General features: G+C 42.8%; 1 protein-coding gene across 1 annotated transcript in view; it reads right to left on the bottom strand.

The window, feature by feature from the left end:
* Katna1 (katanin catalytic subunit A1) overlaps window positions 1-5525 on the bottom strand; it is a 27708-nt gene extending 22183 nt beyond the window's left edge. Inside the window, exon 1 of the mRNA XM_005370637.2 lies at window positions 5329-5525. The gene's annotated coding sequence lies outside the window, so the exon portion shown is untranslated. The remainder of the gene's footprint in view (window positions 1-5328) is intronic.
* Window positions 5526-9027: the final 3502 nt, after the last annotated feature.

The raw sequence follows: 9027 nt of genomic DNA, 5'->3' as shown, positions 1-9027 counted from the left end.
GTAACTTACAAAAACATAGCAGTATAGGCATGAATTGAGGTTAGGCCATCTTATCAGTAACTCAAGACCCAGCATCTAAGGAACAAAAGAAAAAGAAGGAAAAAATCCCGCGACATAAATAACGACCGCCGCAAGTTGTAACCACGGATATTTCACCTTAATAATAAAGCTCCATAGCAGAGACTCTACCTCTGTTACCTGCTGTACCCTCAGCATTAAGGACACGCTTGGCACACAGACCTCAAAACACCTTTGAATGGATGACTGTTGTTGTGTTGTCCTAACTACAAAACCCCTTTCCCTTGGTCTAGCTTCTATTCCTCAAAAACCTCACACTCCTTGATCCTCAGTTCAACCCACCAAGTCAGGATTATTATTTGATTAGTTTTTTGAATTTTTACTTTTTGTATTTAGGTGTTTTGCCTGAATGTGTGTGTACCAAGTGCATGCAGTGCCCACAGAGGATAGAGGAAGGCATCAGACTCCCTGACACTGATGTTGCAGATGCTTGGAAGCAGCCATGTGGTTGCTGGGAATTGAACCTGGGTCCTTGGGAAGAGCAGCCATCTCTCCAGGCCCATTTGATTCCTCCATGAGTACTTCTGCCCTGAAACCATCTCAGCACTATGGTGATGCCTAGTCTGGGCAGTGGCATAGGTGGAGAGGAACCTGGCCTGCTCTGAAGTGTACAGCTGATCCCTATGGCCTTTGGATAAGTTGTTCTACTGGCGAGGGGTCATGGTTCAGGACTCAAAGCTCATAAAAGTTATTTCTACCCTTCTTCAACTGTATGTTTTGAATTTCTCTTTCCGGTCAGATAAAATTCCTTTCATGCCAACTATTTTTCTTTCTTTTTTTGAGGCAGGGGGAGTGGCTGAGTGTCACACCAACTCAGGTTGGTCAAGAACCCACCTTAGTTAGCTCTCTTGCTCAGCCTCCCAAGTGCTGGGATACGGCTGAGTTACCATGCCACCTGTTAGTTACCATTCTAATAGACAAGTAACAGAAAGTCAATCCAAGGCCACATTAACAGATAACATGCAGAGTCCCTGGCTATCAAAGAAAACAAAGTGTTTACACATATACTACTAAAGCACCCTTATTTCACTAAATGTCAGATTTAAAAAAAAAAAATCATCACTTTCTAGTACTGTAGCAATATCTAAGCCAGAATATTTTTTTAATAATTTTTATTTTATGTAGATTGGTGTTTTGACTACATGTATTTCTGTATGAGGGTGTCAGATTCCCCTGGAACTGAAGTTAGGGACAGTTGGGAGCTGCCATGTGGGTCCTGAGAATTGAACCCAGGTCCTCTGGAACAGTAAGTGTTCTCTTTTTTTCAATTTGTTAATGATTTATTTAATTTTATTTTATGTGCATTGGTGTGAAGGTGTCAGATCTCGTGGAACTGCATTTTCAGACAGTTGTGAACCGCCATGTGGGTGCTGGGAATTGAACCCGGGTCCTCTGGAAGAGCAGTCAGTGCTCTTAACTGCTGAGCCATCTCTCCAACCCCGAGTAGTAAGTGTTCTTAACCACTGATCCATTTCTCCAGAATCCTAAGTCAGAATATTAACACTGGTATTTATGAAATTCTTCAATTTCCCTTATCATTTCTGAAAGTCTATTGCAGGAAAATGGTTTATCCAGTATAGTACCTGGCAGTATTTGGGGAAGAGAATCTATGTAGAGGAAAAAGCTAAGAGGCAAAATTTTAATTAAATAGTTACAATTACTATTAACTGTAAACATTACCTACTAGCTCAAAAAACTGTTGCCTCAAAATTCAGAATCTTAGTTGTTAGAAAGATAATCTGCTGCTTCATCTCCAAGTCCTTCCTTTAATTACTCAGCATGCTCTGTTTTGTTTACAAGACTTGCATATAATTAAGCCAATGACTAAATTCACTTATTCAAACTGAAAAGGCTACAACAGGAATTTTAATTCAAGCATAAATTTAATTACATTAAAAAAAACCTTAGAGCTGTTTTAACAAACTTAATATCTGACAGGGAACAGTTCCTCCACAGAGAGACAAAGTACTATCTTATTCTCCCACCTCCAATGTACAATTAGGAAAAAAAGAAAAGAAAAGCCAGCAACTAAAGAGCTGCAGAGAAGAGAAAAGAAATCCAAACGCTGAGCAGTAGCCATCCAACAGGGTGTAGCCATGTAATTGTTAAAGGCTGTTAGGTTGGGCTCCACTGAGAACTGCCATTTTTACTGTAGTGAACATAGGTCAACCACTCAAGAAACATTTAAGGAGCAACAAGTTGCAAGGAATTTCTTTGACGATACAGGCAGAAATAGACTGAATAGCTGAGGTAGTGAAGGCAGAGGTCTCATCCTTGGCTACAGAGACAGTTTGGACCATAGCACAGCCTGTCTCAAATATACACACACAAATAAACAAAAGCTAGCAATAAAGAACTAAGTGCCATACAGATATGTGGAGGTCAGAGGCCAGCCTTGTGGAATGGATTCTCTCTCCACCCTGGCCTGGGTTCCAGGATTTGAACCGATGATGTAAGGCATGCCTGGCAAGGTGTCCTCAAAGGTGCTAGAGACAAGCCATTTCAGGAAGTTCACCTCTGCAATATGAGGAGTTAGTTATTGGCAGCTGATGGCTGCCAAAGAATGGTCATTAATAAAAACTGAGGATCTAAAGTTGGGGAGATGGGGGCACTAGAGGGAGTTAGAAGTAGTGCTGGATGGGTACGATCAAAAAACACTGTATAAATATAGTCTATTTTCTTCTTTCTTTCTTTTTTTTTTTTTTTTGAGACAGGGTTTCTCTGTAGCTTTGGAGCCTGTCCTGGAACTAACTCTTGTAGTCCAGGCTGGCCTCGAACTCACAGAGATTTGCCTGCCTCTGCCTCCCAACTGCTGGGATTAAAGGTGTGCGTCACCACTGCCTGACTATAGTCTATTTTCAAACAATAAAAAATATTTAAAAGAAAAAGTAGCAGAGTAACTGCCTGTAACTCCAGCTCCATAGGATCTGATATCTTCTAACTCACCTGTGCCCATTCCCAAAGACACACACATATACACATTATTAAAAATAAAGTCTCTAACCAAAAACCTAATCCAGCATCCTCCTGAAGGCATCTGAATATGCCATGCAACTTTTTTTTTTTTTATTGTGTGTGTAACATGCCACATGTGGAGGTCAGAAGACAACCTTGGAGCCAGTTCTCTCCTTCAACCCTTGCTGGCTTACAGGCTTTGAACTCAGGTCTTAAGGCCCACCTGAAAAAGGACTTTCAAAGGGGCTACAGGCAGACAAGCAATTTCAGGAAGTTCACCTCTGGGACGTGAAAATGGCTACATTATAATTTACCCAGTCACCAATTACAAGAATAAGCACAAAAACTGACACCCCTCCCCCCAGAACAAAGCATGGTATAGATCTTTTTTAGCCTTTATAACCATCAAATGATAAACACCCAAGCATAATAAAGATATCATTACTAAAATATAAGATGCATGCTTGCATGCATACACATATAAACCTCTTCAGGAAAAAAAATCCACTCTACAGGTGTTGGTACTTTCAGTTCATCTTGAACAAAACAGATTAATTAGTAAGTGTAACAACTGAAAAGTAACTTCAAAGCAGCACTCAAGCGTATCAAAAAACACCACAAGCAAAATCCATTTAGCATTTCATCTACATGAATCATATCTTTTTTCACAGTCAAGTAGAAAAGAAAACAAAAAGCATGCTGTTTCAAACACAAATACAGTAAATTCAACAAGATCCTCTAGTCCTTCCTTAATATTTATCAAAATTTTGGTAGCAGTTTCAAAACCAAACACAAAATCCTTTGAAGATTGTATTTACACACACAGCTACAGCTTTCTTGGATAATAAACGCCACAAAGGTTCACAGGGTTTTTTTGTGGTCCTTGAGGACTGAAAGTTGATCAACGCTGACTTTTTTTTTTTTTTTTAAGCATGATACAGTTCACAAGTTGCCAGTGTCGGTAGGAGGAAGTTCTGCTCCTAATCCTTGGTATGAAAATTTACTAATTACCAAACCACCTGCTTCAGAAAACACAACAGGATATTGAGACATTTAGACTTCTAGTAACATGACAAGAATATTCTGCTTTAAGTGCACACATTCTGAAACATCAATGTTTCCAGCAGGAACTAAAGGTTTAATTTATTTTAAGAGAAAACGGCATCATTTAGGTGTCGGTACTGGCCTGCCCTTACAGTTCTGACAGGGTACGTCCTTAGTTGTAGCCACTAAGAACACCTCCCGTACACATTCACTATGTTCCCTTTTAAAAGATGGCCTGCCCATCTCCCATCTCATTTTTCTCTCTCCCCCTCTCTTTCTTTCTTGCTCTCTTTCCTTCCTCTATCTCTTGTCACTCTTGTCCCAAGGTCCAGTCTTTGCCCCCTTCTCTGCCCCTTCTCTCTCCTCTTCCATTAAACCTCCTATGTGAGCCTTGTTGCATGATGAAGACTTCTCTTTGCAGCCTTTTTAAAATTACAAGTCTATGTTTGTATGCAATTTTGCAGTCACACACTTAATGAAACAAATCCTTCGAGGGATAAAGTTTCTCCACAGTACCCAATCAAAAATGTCATAAGCCTTCGTTAGAACACTGGGCTCTAAAATAAGAAACAGCCAACTTTAAGCATGGTGTGGTGGCACACATCTTTAATCCCAGCACTAGAAGAAGTCAGAAGAAGGTGATCTCTGAGTTTGAGGCCGGTCTGGTCTACAAAGCGAGAGCTCTAGGGCAGCTAGGGCTACACAGAGAAACTGTCTCCAAATAAATAAAAAAAAAAACCTAAACGAAAGAAGTAAAAAGAAAGATCTTTGTTTACCTAAACAAACAAACAAAAAACCGAATAACAAACAAACAAACAAAAACCGGTGAGTTATCTCAGCTAGTAAAGGCACTTGCCCAGCATGCCTGGCAACCTTAGTTCAACTCTGGGACCCCTGTAGAGGTGGATGACGGGAACCAACTCCACAGCTGCCCTCTGACCTCCACTCGCGAGCCCACATCTACATCATACACACAGAATAGCAATACATTTTAAAACTAAAACTAAGGACAAATACAAAGGAGAAATAAGTCAACCACCAAGAAGCAGTACACCACCAACAAATTGTACGAAAAGAAGCCGAATCCCAACACCCAAGCCGTGGAGAGTTTACAGGGCGGAGGTTTCGGGGTGGGGGCGAGGACGCTTTCAACGCGTTCCCGGATCGGGTGACATCTGCACGGACAAGGGCCTGAGGTGGCATCACAAGGCTCCTCCGGCGGAGCGGGCGCACGGCGGCAGAACCACTCACCTGGTGTGCCCGAGGCTCCGGGACAAGCTGCCCGCCGCGTGGCGGGGAACGAGGCCCGAGCCGCAGGGTCGCGTTCGCTCCGGGAGCCGCACGGCCGAGGTCCGCGGGCACCGTTGCTCCTGCTCGCGGCCAAAGTGCAGTCAAACCGGGTAAGTCCACTTCCAGTGCCCGACCGCCTCTGCCAGTCACCCCCCACCCGCGGGGCCACGCCCCGGAAGTGAGGGTTCTGACTCCTGCGCGCGCAGGCGGAACCTAAGGGGCGTGGCCGAGCGCTGGGTGCGTTTGCGCGTTGCGCGCGGCGGCCTCTAGGGAGAAGGAGTAGGCGTGCGGGAAGGGGTTGGTACTGCCTCTCCTATCTCAGACCTTTCCCTGTGGACCTTACTATCTCTTCCCGAGGCTTGTTAATGGCGCCTCCGCGTCGCTTTCACCAAGCTGCTCAGAGGTTAGAGTCAGGAGCTCCCTTACATGTGAGTGTCAGTGGTCAAGCGATTCGTTTATGACAAATCTTGTTTTAGAACGCGGTGCTTACTTAGACCGTGTAGACTGGGACCCATGTCGCGGTGTAAACACAAATACCGTCAAGACATGCTATGGGGAAAATTTTATTTCCTTGGTTTTGTTTTGGCTTTCGGGGGCTACCGTTTTAATATAAACATACAAGTAAAGTTATGCGCCACGTTTTGCCGATACTTACCAGACAGTGTTGTAGACAGAAAGAACCATCGACATAGTTCCCTTTAGAGGTACATGTAATTCACTTTCTAACATTCCAGGCAAGGGCCAGGAGTCATGGTACATGACGTTGATCCTAGTGCTTGGGCGGATTAAATGGATCTCTGTGAGTTCCAGGTCAGCCAGGACTACGTAGTGGCACTCAAAAAACACATCCGTTAACTCAAAAATACAAATATATTGAGTTTAAGCTTCTGGTCCTCCTATTTCCACCTCCTCTGTGTTGTAATTACAAATGTGGGCCCCCATGCCTATGGTTTGTGGTGCTGGAGATCAAACCCAGGGCTTTGCATGTGTTAGACAAACTACCAACTGAGCAGTATCCTCAGCTCCTAGTTCCACAAGTACTTATTTGAGCAACCACTACCTGCCACACGCAATGCTTGCCACTGAGTTTACAATGTTTTCTGGGTAGAGAGATGGCTCAGCAGTTCAGAGCACTTGTTACTCTTACAGAGACGGGCTTAATTGCCAGCACCCACATGGTGGCCAGAGACCATCTGTGACTCCAGTTCCAGGGGCTCTATCATCCTCTTCTGACCTCACAACACACCCGGCATCACCTGGTGCACATATATACATGCAGGAAAACTACATGTGTGTGTATACATATAAAGTGAAATAAATATTGACAAGAAACAATGTCTTACAGGGCTTAAAGTCTTCTAAACTTTTCACCGTGCATCAGGTCCTGCGTCCAGGTTCCTACCCCGTTTGAGTTTCCGTCCCAACTACCTTCAATGATAGTGTAAGCCAAATAAACATTTTCCTTCCCAACTTCCCTGTGAGTTCAAAGTCAGCCTGGTCTACACAGCAAGTTCCAGGACAGCCAGGGTTTTATTGAGATACTCTGTTTCAAAAAGGAAGAGGAGGAGGAGGAAGAAAAGAAAGAACTGTATAGCTTTTATCTAGATAAAATATGAGTTCTCACATTTGATTCCCCAGAGCAAGTCGTGTTATTCTGACTTCAAAGAGCCAGGTGTGTGCAGCTCTACGGTGTCCTCTGAAGGGAGTGCTTAGAGGCCACCTGCTCATCAGTCGTGAGAGCTACACTAGTCATTGCTCTGACCGTGGGGTGTGCAGAACCACCTCCATTCTCAAACAATTCCATCCCCAATGGGACTTTGAAAACAAGTTTGCATTTTTTCTGGTGAATAGCCCGACTAATGAGGCAGGACTGTAGGACATGAGAAGTTATAGGGAAAGAGGTAGAAAGGTAAATGCCAGCCAAGGAGTTAAACTTTATTCACTAAGCAAAAGAAAAGTAGAACCTGTTCAAATGAAGGTATAAAGCAGTAGCAAAAGGAGGATAAGTTTGGTGCTAAAAGAGAGAAGTAACTTGGAGGAGGGAGTAAACAGAGTGATTGCTGAAAGAGGTGGGGCCTCTGGAATTACACAGGAGGGAAACGGGCATGGAGGGTTACCCCCTGCCAGTGTTTATTCATTGTCTCTTTCACCAGTAGACAAAATTAAGTTAGGTGTTATAATTAGCACATTGTAGGCACTAATTAAGTAGTTGTAGAGTAAATAAAATCATAGTAAATAATGAATGTATACTTTGGGATCCCATAATCTCTTAAAGTTTTAAAGTTTTTTTTTTTTTAATTTTTATGTGTGTATGTGCACTGCATGTGTGCCTGGGGTCTGTAGAGACAAGAAAAGGGTGCTGAATCCCTCAGAACTGGAGTTATAGATTGTTGCAAGCTCCTGTGTTGGTGCTGGGAACTGAACCCAGGCTCTCTGCGAGAGTAGCAAGTGCTCTAAACCACTGAGCCACCTCTCCAGCCCTAAATAAAACCACACTTAGAAATTAAGAGGTGTTTCTTCTATTTCATTGGAAACTAAAAGGGACTCTTGGGTTCAGTTTATTAATTTGCTCAGCTAGTAACTTTCCATTATGTATTTTTAAAAGATTGAACTCTCTCTTAGAATACACAGTAGTCTGGTTTTTATTTAAAAATTTCCATTTATTTACCTCTCGTTGCAGGGAAGGGACTTGCATGTGCCATAGGCTATGGCATGCATGTGAAGGTCAGAGGATAAGTTACAAAAACAGCTCTGTCCTTCTACCACATGGGTTCCTAGCATTAATCTCAAGTCGTCAGGCTGGGCAGCAAATGCCTTTACTTACAGACCTATGTTGCTGCTCCAAAGTCATTAGCACTAATGTATTCAAGCCATGAACTTCACTAAATTTTAGGTAATAGGCCACAGTATTATTCTACTGTCTTCTGGATTTGCTCTGTAAATTGTTATAAGCCAGTGGGCATTTATTATGCAGTGTATTGTTTTCCTCTGTCAGCTGGAAGATTTTTTCCCCTTTCCCTTAGTTCCTATCCGTTTGCCTCTGAGATGCTGTGATAGTTTAGGCCCTCCAGGAAGTAGCCTCCAAAGAATCCTTTTACTGGAAAGTGATTTCCTCTCAGTAAATGGAGAGTTTACAGGAGGTCATGAGAGACATTGTATCCTAATGTAAGGTTGGGTCCTATGAAGGAACTCAAGGCAGCAAGAGTTTCAGATTGTCAAAATATATGAAGAACATTTTAATGAGGCAGATGGAGAGCTTTTAGTCAAAGGTCGTCACTGGAGAAGCCATCCGGATTTGGGAGTGTGTTAGTATTCCTGCTGGACTGATTGCTGACTGGAGTCCAATGAGGTTTGTAAGATGCATAGATGGTGGTGAATTCAGGGAATGGCAGCTTGGGCATCGCTTAGATCTGACACAGATCTGACAAGTTCATTTTACAGCTGCCAAAGTTCTCAAGATATAATCAACTTCTTTCCCCCCTTTTCTTTTTTTTTCTTTCTTCTTCTTTTTTTTTTTTTTGCATTTTGTTTTTTGAAGACAGGGTTTCTCTGTGTAGCCCTGGATGTCCTGGAATTCAATTTATAGTCCAGGCTGGCCTCGAACTCACGGAGATCTACCTGCCTCTGTCTCTGCCTCTGGAGTACTGGGATTAAAAGCAT

Source organism: Microtus ochrogaster, unplaced genomic scaffold (assembly GCF_000317375.1).
Source record: "Microtus ochrogaster isolate Prairie Vole_2 unplaced genomic scaffold, MicOch1.0 UNK82, whole genome shotgun sequence".
Taxonomy (NCBI): Eukaryota; Metazoa; Chordata; class Mammalia; order Rodentia; family Cricetidae; genus Microtus; species Microtus ochrogaster.
Note: the sequence above shows the minus strand (reverse complement) of the source record. Positions and strands in the feature narration are given on the sequence as shown.